The sequence below is a fragment of the Bos javanicus genome, chromosome 1, assembly GCF_032452875.1.
Source record: "Bos javanicus breed banteng chromosome 1, ARS-OSU_banteng_1.0, whole genome shotgun sequence".
Taxonomy (NCBI): Eukaryota; Metazoa; Chordata; class Mammalia; order Artiodactyla; family Bovidae; genus Bos; species Bos javanicus.
Genome location: NC_083868.1, coordinates 31,472,052 through 31,486,243, shown reverse-complemented (window position 1 = coordinate 31,486,243; position 14,192 = coordinate 31,472,052).

Here is a 14,192-nt window from a genome sequence, read left to right as displayed (position 1 = left end):
TTCTTTTAATTCACATATATATAATATGATAGATGAGTATTTCCTATTTCACCATATTTTTTAAGCACCTTACACAGTAAGATCAACTGCACTTCTTTTTGCTAAAAATTCATATCTACTGTCCAGTGCTGAACTTCAGCAGATAAACTATCACTAGAATTTAACCTATTTCTTGATAAAGTGAGCATTATATCAGAATAGTCTTTTACTGTTATTCTTTCTTTTGCCTACTCTTTCCACATACACCATTCCTGCATGTGATTCTTCTATTCGGGTGCTACATTCAGTTTAAGTGTTGTAATTTATGTTCTGTACCTTGTGCTACTGGCTTTGGGCAATATGTACATTTTAAATAAACTAAATGAATAAATTAGTTTTGCTGTTCTAACTGCCTCTTACCTCCAGTATTTGAAAACATATAGCCTAAAGGAATATCCAAAGCCTTATTTAGCTAGAATTTTTTAGTAAACAATGGGAGGCAATTACAAAATATTTATGAAATATAAATATTTAGATTGAAAGTATTTGTCATGATTTTACATCTACTGACATTCTGAAATATATAAAGCTGAGGAACTACATAAGGAAAGAAAAAAGAATAAACTCTGAAAGTCAGTATACCTGGAACAGGACTTAAGACAAAATGCAATATTTGTGGACAAAAATTTATTCCATTTATAATATTTTGTGTCACTATAACTATTTAAAGTAAAGCTGTGAAGAGTCAAGGAGTTAAGATATAATGATTACAACTAAAAATCTTATTTAATAATATTTTATCCATTGTTTTCAATTATAATAAAATTAAGTAATTTTTATAAATGTTAATTTAGATATTATAGTAGCATTCCAGTAACATACTATTCCAAAATTTTATTTTCTAATTCCATGTAAGTTATTTTTCTTATTATTTGATTATAATTAAGAGTTTTAAGATATCTATTAATCCATTAACCAAATGGTTATTGACGATATCTGAAATAAAAGATACTGAATGCAAAGTTGGAAAGGTAGAGTCCCTGCTTTTTTTTCCGTTACACAATACATTTAAGGGTACTCAAAAGATTTTTTTCTTTTGGAGGAGGGGTAAATTTTTGGTTTTTAATCATGAAAGTGAATGTGATTAATTCTGAATTAAATTCTACAGAGGTTTTTTAAAGGAAAAGTATCATCTGACTTGGGTCATCAAAAATTTGTGTCCGCAATCTGTTAGCAAAATCAATCAACTAAATGTTGTCATCACAGGGCAAAAATGCAATGATAGTGAAATATAAGATTATTATTGCATTTGCAAATATTATTCATCTAAATATACAACAGTTTATTATCTATTCTCTCATTGAACTGCAGTTATTAGTAGTTATAAATAAATCTTTTATAGTCATTCAGCTGTTTGTTTTACTGTGAACATACATTTTGTATTCACTTGGTAAACACCTAAAAATGCTATTTATTGGTCATATATCAAGTCTGTATGTTAACATTAAGAGAAATGATAAGCTTTATTCCTAAGTGACTTTATTACCAGGAGTTCCACAGTTTCACGCTAGTCCAACAATTTGTCAACATTAGTGCTCAGATTATATTATGTCCGGTGACATTTACCTCATTTAAGTAAATGTTCAGGTTCTATGTCTCTAGATTTTAGTATGACTCTGTTGTGAGCTCTGAGTTTTCTGAACAGTTCATAAAGAGCAATTAATTTTCACTTTCATACTTTTTCTATTCCCCCTGTAGGGATGGAATATACTCCTTTCTAGATCTTTGATCTGTAACCTAAAATTAGAAGTCAATTTTTGTTTGTTGGTTTTGTTGAGTTTTTTTTTTTTTTTTAATGCAGAGTCAATATTTTGTATATTTACACATTCCTGGAACCTAGTAAAAAAGGTTCACAAAATTGGATGTGCATTAGAACTGGTGATGTATATTATATATTTGGACAGGTAGACTAAAATAATGTCCAAATTTGATGAATTTATAAAATGTGTGTCTTGATATGTGTAAAGATACCTGAGCAGATTACTGTTTGTATAAGATCAGTTCAGTTCAGTTCAGTCGCTCAGTCGTGTCCGACTCTTTGCGACCCCATGAATCGAAGCACGCCAGGCCTCCCTGTCCATCACCAACTCCCCGAGATCACTCAGACTCACGTCCATCGAGTCAGTGATGCCATCCAGCCATCTCATCTGCTGTTGTCCCCTTCTCCTCCTGCCCCCAATCCCTCCCAGCATAGGAGTCTTTTCCAATGAATCAACTCTTTGCATGAGGTGGCCAAAGTACTGGAGTTTCAGCTTTAGCATCATTCCTTCCAAAGAAATTCCAGGGCTGATCTCCTTCAGAATGGACTGGTTGGATCTCCTTGCAGTCCAAGAGACTAGCAAGAGTCTTCTCCAACACCACAGTTCAAAAGCATCAATTCTTTGGTGCTCAGCCTTCTTCACAGTCCAACTCTCACATCCATACATGACCACTGGAAAAGCCATAGCCTTGACTAGACGGACTTTTGTTGGCAAACTAATGTCTCTGCTTTTGAATATGCTATCTAGATTGGTCATAACTTTCCTTCCAAGGAGTAAGTGTCTTTTAATTTCATGGCTGCAGTCACCATCTGCAGTGATTTTGGAGCCCCAAAAAATAAAGCCTGACACTGTTTCCACTGTTTCCCCATCTATTTCCCATGAAGTGATGGGATTGGATGCCATGATCTTTATTTTCTGAATGTTGAGCTTTAAGCCAACTTTTTCACTCTCCTCTTTCACCTTCATCAAGAGGCTTTTTAGTTCCTCTTCACTTTCTGCCATAAGGGTGGTGTCATCTGCATATCTGAGGTTATTGATATTTCTCTTGGCAATCTTGATTCCAGCTTCTGTTTCTTCCAGTCCAGCCTTTCTCATGATGTAATATGCATAGAAGTTAAATAAGCAGGATGACAATATGTACTTGATGTACTCCTTTTCCTATTTGGAACCAGTCTGTTGTTCCATGTCCAGTTCTAACTGTTGCTTCCTGACCTGCATACAGATTTCTCAAGAGGCAGATCAGGTGGTCTGATATTCCCATCTTTTTCAGAATTTTCCATAGTTTATTGTGATCCACACAGTCAAAGGCTTTGGCATGGTCAATAAAGCAGAAATAGATGTTTTTCTGGAACTCTCTTGCTTTTTCTATGATCCAGCGGATGTTGGCAATTTGATCTCTGGTTCCTCTGCCTTTTCTAAAACCAGCTTGAACATCTGGAAGTTCATGGTTCACGTATTGCTGAAGCCTGGCTTGGAGAATTATAAGCATTACTTTACTAGCATGTGAGATGAGTGCAATTGTACGGTAGTTTGAGCATTCTTTGGCATTGACTTTCTTTGAGATTGGAATGAAAACTGACCTTTTCCAGTCCTGTGGCCAGTGCTGAGTTTTCAAATTTGCTGGCATATTGAGTGCAGCACTTTCACAGCATCATCTTTCAGAATTTGAAATAGCTCAACTGGAATTCTATCACCTCCACTAGCTTTGTTCGTAGTGATGCTTTCTAAGGCCCACTTGACTTCACATTACAGGATCTGGCTCTTGCTGAGTGATTACACCATTGTGATTATCTGGGTCATGAAGATCTTTTTTGTATAGTTCTTCTGTGTATTCATGCCACCTCTTCTTAATATCTTCTGCTTCTGTTAGGTCCATACAATTTCTGTCCTTTATCGAACCCATCTTTGCATGAAATGTTCCCTTAGTATCTCTAATTTTCTTGAAGAGATCTCTAGTCTTTCCCATTCTGTTGTTTTCCTCTATTTCTTTGCCTTGATCGCTGAGGAAGGCTTTCTTATCTCTTCTTGCTATTCTTTGGAACTCTGCATTCAGATGCTTATATCTTTCCTTTTCTCCTTTGCTTTTCACTTCTCTTCTTTTCACAGCTATTTGTAAGGCCTCCCCAGATAGCCATTTTGCTTTTCTGCATTTCTTTTCCATGGGATGGTCTTGATCGTTGTCTCCTGTACAATGTCACGAACCTCATTCCATAGTTCATCAATCTATTTCTCACTTCCACTGTATAATCATAAGGGATTTGATTGAGGTCAAACCTGAATGGTCTAGTAGTTTTCCCTACTTTCTTCAATTTAAGTCTGAATTTGGCAATAAGGAGTTAATGATCTGAGCCACAGTCAGCTCCTGGTCTTGTTTTTGCTGACTGTATAGAGCTTCTCCATCTTTGGCTGCAAAGAATATAATCAATCTGATTTTTTTTAGTAATTGAATTTTATTAGCAATTATTATTTATTTTAGGGCTTCCCTGATGGCTCAGATGGTAAAAAGCCTATTTATTTTAAGAGACATGATTTCTTATTATTACTTTGTATATTTGCTAATAAAATTCAATTACTAAATATTTATTTTTAAGGTATTATGCAGGGTGGTGCAAGGCAAGAACTATAACATCAACATTATTTCTGATTTCTTTTGAAAATTTTGCCACTATAAAGTTCTTCACTTTCCTAACAGCTTGAGAAATATAAATAATGAGGGACTGTAGAACTATTTCATGGTTTTTAGATCCTCATCCTGGAGATCTATTTGTGAATAGAGTTTAGATACTATGATGAAGAAGTAGTAAAATTATTGACATGATTTGCATTAAAATGTGATAATTCCAAAATCCCTGTTACCTTTTGTATCCTAGTAATTTTTAATTTATTGCTTATTAAAATTTTTAAGTTTGTGGTTTGTAAAGTAAATAAAAGTTACCATTATTAGCTTGATTAATCTTTAAGTAGTAAAGCATTTGAATCAATATATTATGTAATTCTAGCCTATGTGTATCTGTGTTTGTGTGTCCATTTATTAAACTGGGAACCACTAACTATCAAGTAGGTTCTAACACTCATCAACATCTTTCTCTCTATATTGTTTATAATGCAAACACACTGTCAATGTCTGTTTCAAAATAAAAACCACTAAAAGATCAAGATAAGGTTTTGGAACACTTGACTTAATTTATTCTTGTTCCTATTAATACCAAATAATGTTTTAAACAAAAACATAATTTTTTGTGTGTGTATTTTGTTAGGACATTCCCTTGGTTTCAAAGAAAATTATTCTTTATTCCTTTATACACTTTATTATGCTTATCTTTTGATTATAAGAAAACAGTGCTAAAAACAAACACTCTAAAATTCCAATCTAAGAACATAAAATCAAAAAAAATCTTCAAAGCCAACATTTTGTGAAGCAGATTTGAAAACAAACTATCATCCCTATGGAGCCATTAAACATGTCTCTCTTTTTTTTTTCATGCTTAAACAGCAAAGATAATCTCTTTCTTGGTAAGCACTATTGAGAGTAATGACTGTCTGGCAACTTATTTCATTAGAAAATCTGTAATTTGTTTTTCTTTATTTTTACAGATGCCCAAGAAGCTTTAATGAACTATAGCACTTAGATGTGCTGATATGAGAAATTAAGGTTTATATTGATTCCAAACATATGAGACATTTTTATTTTCATTTTAGTAGGTAAAGATTTCTTTTTCTCCTCCTTTTATGCCATTTCATTTAGTGGCCAAACTTCTACCCAGATCACCATTCTTTGTAAATTAACACTAGTAGATATAGGTACTTAGCTACATTATTATCTTTTGTGTTCACTGGATTGGCTGTACTTGCTGGTTTTGCCTCAGTTAGAAGGCAGTGGCACCCCATTCCAATACTCGTGCCTGGAAAATTCCATGGACGGAGGAGCCCGGTATGCTGCAGTCCATGGGGTCTCTAAGAGTCGGACACGACTGAGCGACTTCACTTTCACTTTTCACTTCATGCACTGGAGAAGGAAATGGAAACCCACTCCAGTATTCTTGCTTGGAGAATCCCAGGGACGGCAGAACCTGGTAGGCTGCTGTCTATGGGGTCTCACAGAGTCGGACACGACTAAAGCGACTTAGCAGCATACATGAAAAGTGTTTCTTATTCTGGAACTTCACTTTTCCATTTCATAATTTTAAACCCTCTATATCAGCTTGCTTTTAAATTTGAAAATAGTGATTATTTCTCACATAATATGTCTGTTCATGTGTACATATTTTTATTCTTTTTAATTTTTTTTCATTTTATAATTTTTATGAGCTACGAAAGTGGAGGCAAATGGAATTCTTAGAACATTACTTAAAAATAGATTTTTAAAGACAAAGCTCCCATCTCATTTTTATATACACACATGTGTACATATTTTTACAAACATAGGCTTCTCTGGTGGCTCAGGTAGTAGAGAATCAGCCTGCAATGCCAGAGACCTGGATTCAATCCCTGGGTTAGGAAGATCCCCTGGAGGAGAGCATGGCAACCCACTCCAATATTCTTGCCTGGAGAATTCCATGGCCAGGGGAGCCTGGTGGGCTATAGTGCATGGGGTCTCAAAGAGTCAGACATGAATGAGCAACTAAGCATCGCATATACGAACACAAATGCATATGCAATCAAGAATTTATATTCAACTTATATACTTACATATATGGATACATACAAAATCATACTGGAAAGAGTGACTTGAGTTGCCACTATTAACTCTTGTGAAAGTGCAAGTATTAGTTGCTCAGTTGTGTCCAACTCTTTGTAATCTCATGGACTACAGTCTTCCAGGCTCCTCTGTCCATGAAATAATGCTCCAGGCAATGATGCTACACTTTCACTTCACTTCATTAACTCTTGTAGTAATTCAAATTTTTTTTGCAATGCCTTATGAACCTCCTAAGCAACTCTGGAATTGAAGATACTTTTTATTATCTAATTAGAATAATCTTTATTTTTGATGGCTTTCCTGATAGCTCAATCAGTGAAGAATCCACTTGCAACTGGAGAAGGGATAGGCTACCCACTCCAGTATTCTTGGCCTTCCATTGTCACTCAGCTGGTAAAGAATCTGCCTGCAATGCAAGAGACCTGGGTTTGATCCCTGGGTTGGGATGATTCCCTGGAGAAAGGAAGGGCTACCCTCTCCAGTATTCTGGCCCAGAGAATTCCATGGACTGTGTAGTCCATGGGATCACAAACAGTCTGATGAGACTTTTGTTTTTGAAGGAGATGTTACTATTTTCAACAATTAATTGTATGCTTTTGGTAGGATTTCTAAAAAGACTATTGAAAGAGCTAAAACATTTATTTAATCTCCTTTATTTATAGATATAAAGAGTTTACCATTACAGACATAAAGAGTTTTCCAAGTCAGGGAATTGATTTTATAATTCAATTTAAGGAAAACAAATACTTGTATGCCTAAGCAAAGCACTAATATAATTTTAAAATACAATTTTACAGGTAATTATTTTTATAAAATATTTCCAGTTAGCTTTATTGTTTCCTAAACAGTTTGGAATATCCAAAATTCAGAAAATGTATGTATACTTAAAATTAATAGCAAAGCATTCAGTTCATGTAGCTTATGAATGTACTTCATTAAAAAATTAATATAGACAGAAATGAAAAATCCTGAATTATTATATTCTTCATGCACATTATTTGTTACCTTTCTCATGCTGTCTCTGCCCAGGGCTCTTCTGAGAAACTAGAGCTTTATTCTTCTTGAAGCAGACTTCATTGTCCACCAAGATACATCTCCAGTGTATTTGTATTGGCATTGGTTGCTTTCCTATGTCTGCTATTGGCTTTCATGTAGCTCATGGCTACTCTCAGGTATCCAGTATTTATCTATAATGGCCCCAATGTCAAAATCATATGAAATATTACAAAGTAGGGTAATTGATATTTACTTAAAACTATTCAGGAAAGTGAAGAGTGGTATTGGAAATGCTTGGGAATAGACTGTGAGAACAATACCTAACCACCGTCAAGGTTTGAACTTGAGTATATTTAGTTGGCCTCTACACTGCCCTCTGAAGAGAAAGAATCTAGGTAATTGTAAATCGATGGCTATCTGAGTGTGATAGTTAGTTTTGGACCATCAGCCTTGACATCAGTTATCTTTCTCTTGGTGTCCTCCACATAACACTAATTTCTTCTCTTAAAGATAAACAAATATAAAAAGAATACATTCATGAAGGTGAGAAAAATTATATATGCTGTATATTAGCATGTTCTGGGCTGACCCTCTCCTAAGAACACCCAGAATAAAAGTATTGACACTTATAATCTCTTCCAAGGAAGTATTTACTATGATTTTCCCTTTGTATAATATCTATTGAAGAGGATAAAATGACTTCAAAGTCTTATGTGCCTGTGGTATTACAGAACATAACTCTCTATTGCCTGATAAACTGTAACTTACATTAGACATACATATGCCAGTTGGCATCACAATTAAACACAAGAAAGACAGCACAGAGAAAAAAAAACATATGTTTTATCATTTTGTATATTAACTTAGTTTTTCTGAAGTAAGAAATGTATTGTTACTAAGGAGCAAGCATTTACCTTATGAATATATTTATAATTATTTTTTTTGTTAATATGATTACTACTTTAGTTCTATTTTACTCTTTATAGTCTTTGTTAATTTCACTTCTCATTTGATACATGGTCTTTGATATTAACATTTTGATAATTAAAAAAATTTCATTGGAAGAACTACATATTTTTGGCATCTATTATTTGTATAGTACAATTTTTAATATGTAGAATTAATAGTTCTTGGTGCTAAATTTGAAAAAAAAAAACAAAAAACAAAACACCACTAAGAATTTTTTTCAAGTAAAATGCTATAACTCATTCAGAAATAAGATTAAAATAAATTTTGGTTCCTTTGTAAAACACTAAATGTTGAATGTCCTTTTCCCCAACTGTTTAATTTTATTTAATATTAATTCTTTTAAAATTCATTAGCTAAATATTTAGTCAAGTGTTTGACATATTCTGTTAATGTATATCAGCTATTATTTAAACATTATTATAATTATTAACCATAATTAAGTATTACTCATAATATTGTAAGCACATTTCAAATATATATTTATATTAATACTCTACTTAACATTATATTTTAAACATTTTTTATTATTCTTTTTCAATTATATCATTTGGATACAGGACATTCTACTGTATTGACATACACTGTATTATACACTCTATGTACACATTTAAAAATATATTAAAATTCAGGAAATGCTTTTTATTTCATGTGACAGAAAGAAATATACATACCTACAAAAATACATGTAAAAGATAGTTTGGCAGAATTATGTTTGGAATTCCCTCTTATTTGTTTCATAAATATTTCTTCAAACTATCATTTACTGCCAAGCATTGAGATAGTTCTCCCTTGGTTCATATAAATTCCCATGCTTGCTTTGGAAGAACCAATTGAATTCTCTATTCTTCAATTATGTAAGCATTAGCATTACATTATTCCCTTCAACTATGAGAATAAATAACTTTTTCATGTTTAAACCTATAAAACACTTTATGATGAATATAATCAGAGTGTGAATATAGCAAAGAAATTTCCAAGCAATAGGTGTTTTCAATTTCACTTCTCCCTTTGTAATCTCTCTAAAATAAAAGTAGGGCAAATCTGAAATATGCATATCAAACTTAATTTGGCAGGACTGAGGTACTTGAATTGTACACTAAAGTTATACTTAACAGCTTTCAGAGCTATATGCCTTTTTAGAATGCCTTTTAAAGAGGTCATTCTGTAATTTTAGATTACAGTTGGTTTGATACAGATCCCAAAAACCCCAATTATCAAGTAAAAAAATTTGGGCACTTGCAAGATATTTAAGAATAATAGATATAAAAACACTAAGCATCCAAATCAGATCACCAGTATTAGCATTTCTGCTGCTGCTAAGTCGCTTCAGTTGTGTCCAACTCTGTGCGACCCCAGAGACAGCAGCCCACGAGGCTCCCCTGTCCCTGGGATTCTCCAGGCAAGAACACCGGAGTGGGTTGCCATTTCCTTCTCCAATGCATGAAAAGGAAAAGTGGAAGTGAAGTCGCTCAGTCGTGTCTGACTCCAGGCAAGAGTACTGGAGTGGGGTGCCATACAGTTTGGTAATTTAACATCCCCTTCTAGCATAGACAGGAAAGTTTCTTTTCTGCCTATTGGCCAATGAATGTTGAGAAGAGTTACTGTGTTTTTTCCCAGTATAGGTATATGATTGCTAGGACTTAACTCTCTATGCCTTTCTTCCCCTGCCCCAGCAATCATGACAGCACATGCTGACATGAAGACTTTCCTCACATGCAGGTTGGCCTCCCTGGGAAGTTTCCTCAACCAGCAACATAACTTGCATGGGAAAATTTTAAACCTCTGGTGTTTTATGATGCTCTGATTGGAGGGTTGTCTGTTCCTACAATATAACCCAGAGTTTCTTAAATAATTTACCATACTAACATCGCACACGGAGAAGGCGATGGCACCCCACTCCAGTACTCTTGCCTGGAAAATCCCATGGACGGAGGGGCCTGGTAGGCTGCAGTCTGTCCATGGGGTCGCTAGGAGTTGGACGCGACTGAGCGACTTCACTTTCAATTTCACTTTCGTGCATTGGAGAAGGAAATGGCAACCCACTCCAGTGTTCTTGCCTGGAGAATCCCAGGGACAGCAGAACCTGGTGGGCTGCCATCTATGGGGTCACACAGAGTCGGACACTACCTAAGCAACTTAACAGCAGTAGCAGCAGCAACATCGCACAAGGTATTGTACAAAAAGGAGACAGGGATAAGAGAAATTTTATGTTTTAATGTCAGGGATGAGAGAGAAAACATGGTATTTTGAGGGAAAAAAGAGAAATTCAATATAGCTTGATTTTATAGAAAATGTGAAGTTGGAGTTGAAAAATTAGGCTTAAGGATCTTATATAGTATGGTAAGAAATGAAAGTTGTTAAGAGAGAAAATTCTAGGAGTTCTCAACAGAAGGATGGTTTTTTCTCCCTTTTTCTTTTACTTTGTACCTAAATGCATGTTCACTAAACTTATTGTGGTAATCATTTCATCATTTATGTAAGTAAAATCATTAGGCTATAAACTTAAAGTTATACATTTCTATGAAAATGATGTTTAGATTTTATCATCAGGAGCAAGGGCAGCTAGTGAATAATTAGAATAATTAATATGTTATTTACATTTTAGAAACACCTCCCATAGGCACACCAAGTTCACAGCTTTACATAGGGAACAACTTCCTCTGGAAAAAGCCCTAAAAACTGAGCCACTCCTATCCATCTGACAAATGAGACAAGGCCAATAGTGAAGTGGTTATAAGAGGCTGGGCCACAGTTTCATCAGAAACCCCACCCTCACAGTGGGAAATAAACTCGGAGGTTTTTTTCCAGGAATAAAGGGTTTGAACACATCAGGCAACCTGAGATTTTGAGACTTAAACCTGAGATAGTCTCCAAAGCATCTAGGTTTGAAAATCAACAAGTTTTGTGTCCATAGGCCCACAGGGTTATAGATCCAAGAAACAGCTCTTAATCAGCTGGGTGCTCAGTGGCAAAGAATCCGCCTGCCAATGCAAGAGATGCAGAAGATGCAGGTTTGATCCCTTTGTAGAGACGATTCTCTTGAGGAGGAAATGACAACTCACTCCAGTATTCTTGCCTGGATATTCCCATGGACAAGGAACCTGGCGGGCTACAGTCCCTGGGATTGCAGAATCAAACAGATTGAGCACAGAATCATGTGCTCAATGCAGGCATACACGCAGACACACACAAACGCATGCACGCACGGGGACTTACCTGCTCCAGGGCCCAGGGAGGAAGCAGCCACTTGAGAGCACCTGGACTTTGTGCATATCTGGAAGAGGCATATCTGCTTGTCTTGAAATATGAGCCTGAGAAGCAAGTGTCTGATTTGACAAGCATTTGGGAGAATGCTAAATTGTTCCGTGATGGAGACTGGCGGGCGCCATCTTTTTTTCCCTTTTTTCTTTCCTGATGGGTGCCATCTTCAAGCTCTCTCTTTGCCTCACTACAGCTTACTGTATCTCCCAGACAGAAGCTTATACTCCAATCTGAGTCCGGATTTTTGCCACTGCCACCACACAGGGGACACCTCTAGATCACCTGGCACTGAAGGTGAGTAGGACTTGGACTTGTGTTCCCATTGCTGCTATTTAGTTGCTCAGACATGTCTGACTATTTTTACGAAAGTAAACATTTATTCTTTCTTATATGAAATAGTATTGTGGTTTTATTTATTTTTTTAAAGCATCTTTGATGTAGTATAGAAAATATATTGGATTAATCAATTAAGTACATGAGAGGATTAGTAAGGAATTTGAGTTGATGGAAGAAAGTGTTTTATTTAGTTTTCCCTCTTTAGCATTTTTAAAACTGTAGAACTGTTCTATTATCCATTATCTTTGAAGAGTAATCAGCCAGTCTGCATATTTGGTTTCCTCTCTATGTATGTATCTTGTCACTGTGACATCTTTTAATATTTTTTCTTTATCTTTGGTTTTTATGAATTTGATTATGATTTGACAAGTTTTTTTTTTTTTTTAATCCTACTATGGGACAAATAAACTTTTTGAATCTGTGTATTAGTGATTGTTCTCTCTAATTTTAGAAAAATTTATCTATTTTTATCTTCAATTTTTTTTTTCTATTTTACTCTTATTTTACTAAAATTGCAGTTACAGATGCTTGACATATGGCATTATATCAGTTTCCTTGAGTCTCTAATTTTCATTTTTTTTCTCTGTTCCTCAGATTTGAGCTTTTCTGTTGTTAATTTATCAAGTTTTCTAAGTGTATTTTGTCAATATTGATCCAGTGAATTGTTCATTTACATTACTTATCCTTCAAGTATAGAATTTCCATTTGGCTCCTTATTTATAGTATCTGCTCCTTTGCTGAGTTTACCTATCCATGCATTAAAATACTATTTTTCAAGTTTGTGAACTTTTAAAGTTATAAACAGCTTCTTTTATTTTTAACTTTTTAAATGGTCATGGTTCTTATTATAAGGTTTACTTATTTGTTTATTGACTGTTGCGAGTCTTCGTTGCTGCACAGGGTCTTTCTCTCATTATGGAGAGCAGGGGTTATTCTTCCTTGTGGTGTGCGGATTTATTGTGGTGGCTTCTCAAGGGAGCACAGGCTGTAGGTGCACAGTTGTTCCATCACGTGGGCTCAGAAGTTGTGGTGCACGGACTTCTTTGCTTAGTGGTATGTGGAATCTTCCCAGACCCGGGATTGAACCTATGTCCCTTGTACTGCACAATGTGGATTCTTAACCACTGGACCACCAGGGAAGCCTCTATAAACAGCTGGTTTTAAATCATTGTCTACTATGTTCAATATTTGTGTCATCTCAAAATCTTTTTGTTGACTGCTTGGGTTTTTTTGGTACGCTTCTTCATGAGTTTTGTTCAGTATAAATATTAGGCTGTATACCTGAAACTAACACAATATTGTAAATCAACTGTACTTCAATTTAAGAAAATTGACTGCTTGAACTTTTGATTTTGGATTACATTTTTAAGGTTTATTTGCATATCTAGTAATTTTTATTGTATGCTTTATATTACAGATTAGCTATATTAGAGACTCGGGGTTTTGCTATCTTTCTGTGACAAGTGTTGATTTTAGTTCTAGCAGATAGTTGAATTACCGACTAATCATCTTAATTTTGTGTATACTTAAATTTAAGATGTTTTGGGGTAGATGTGTAAACGACTCCAAGGTTTTTCCAAAGCCCTTCTATCTTGGCATGACTTAAACTCTAATGTCTGTGTCTGTGAAAATCTTATAAAGCCTTGTTTTTTGGGTTTGTTAGAGCAGTTTTAGAAGATCAATTCTTCTCATATGTGGTGATTGTGATCCTTACATGTAATCCTGGTGTTTCAGCCAGATGCCCTTTATGATGAACACATTGTTCTATTTTGGATGAATTAAAAATTTAGAATCTCCCAATATGATATGCTTGTTTCTCAAGCCTGCAGTAGGTTTGATAAATGGATGCACCCTCTGATAAGGCTTGAGTTTTTGATCTGCATATACATCACAGTTGTCATCTAAGGAGTCATGGAGGAAACTCACACAATGACTTCTGAAGCCCTGCAGTTGTATAGCTACTTTCTCTTGAAGGACTTATTTTGGAGATTCCAAATGCTTCAGCTGATCTGATCATTTTGCTCAGGGAACCACCATGATTTTTTGGACTGTAGCTCAGTATTAAGGCTGATCATGTTGTTCACCTCATAATTTCCCCTTTTAATCATGAATTATAAACTTGAACTTCCTGT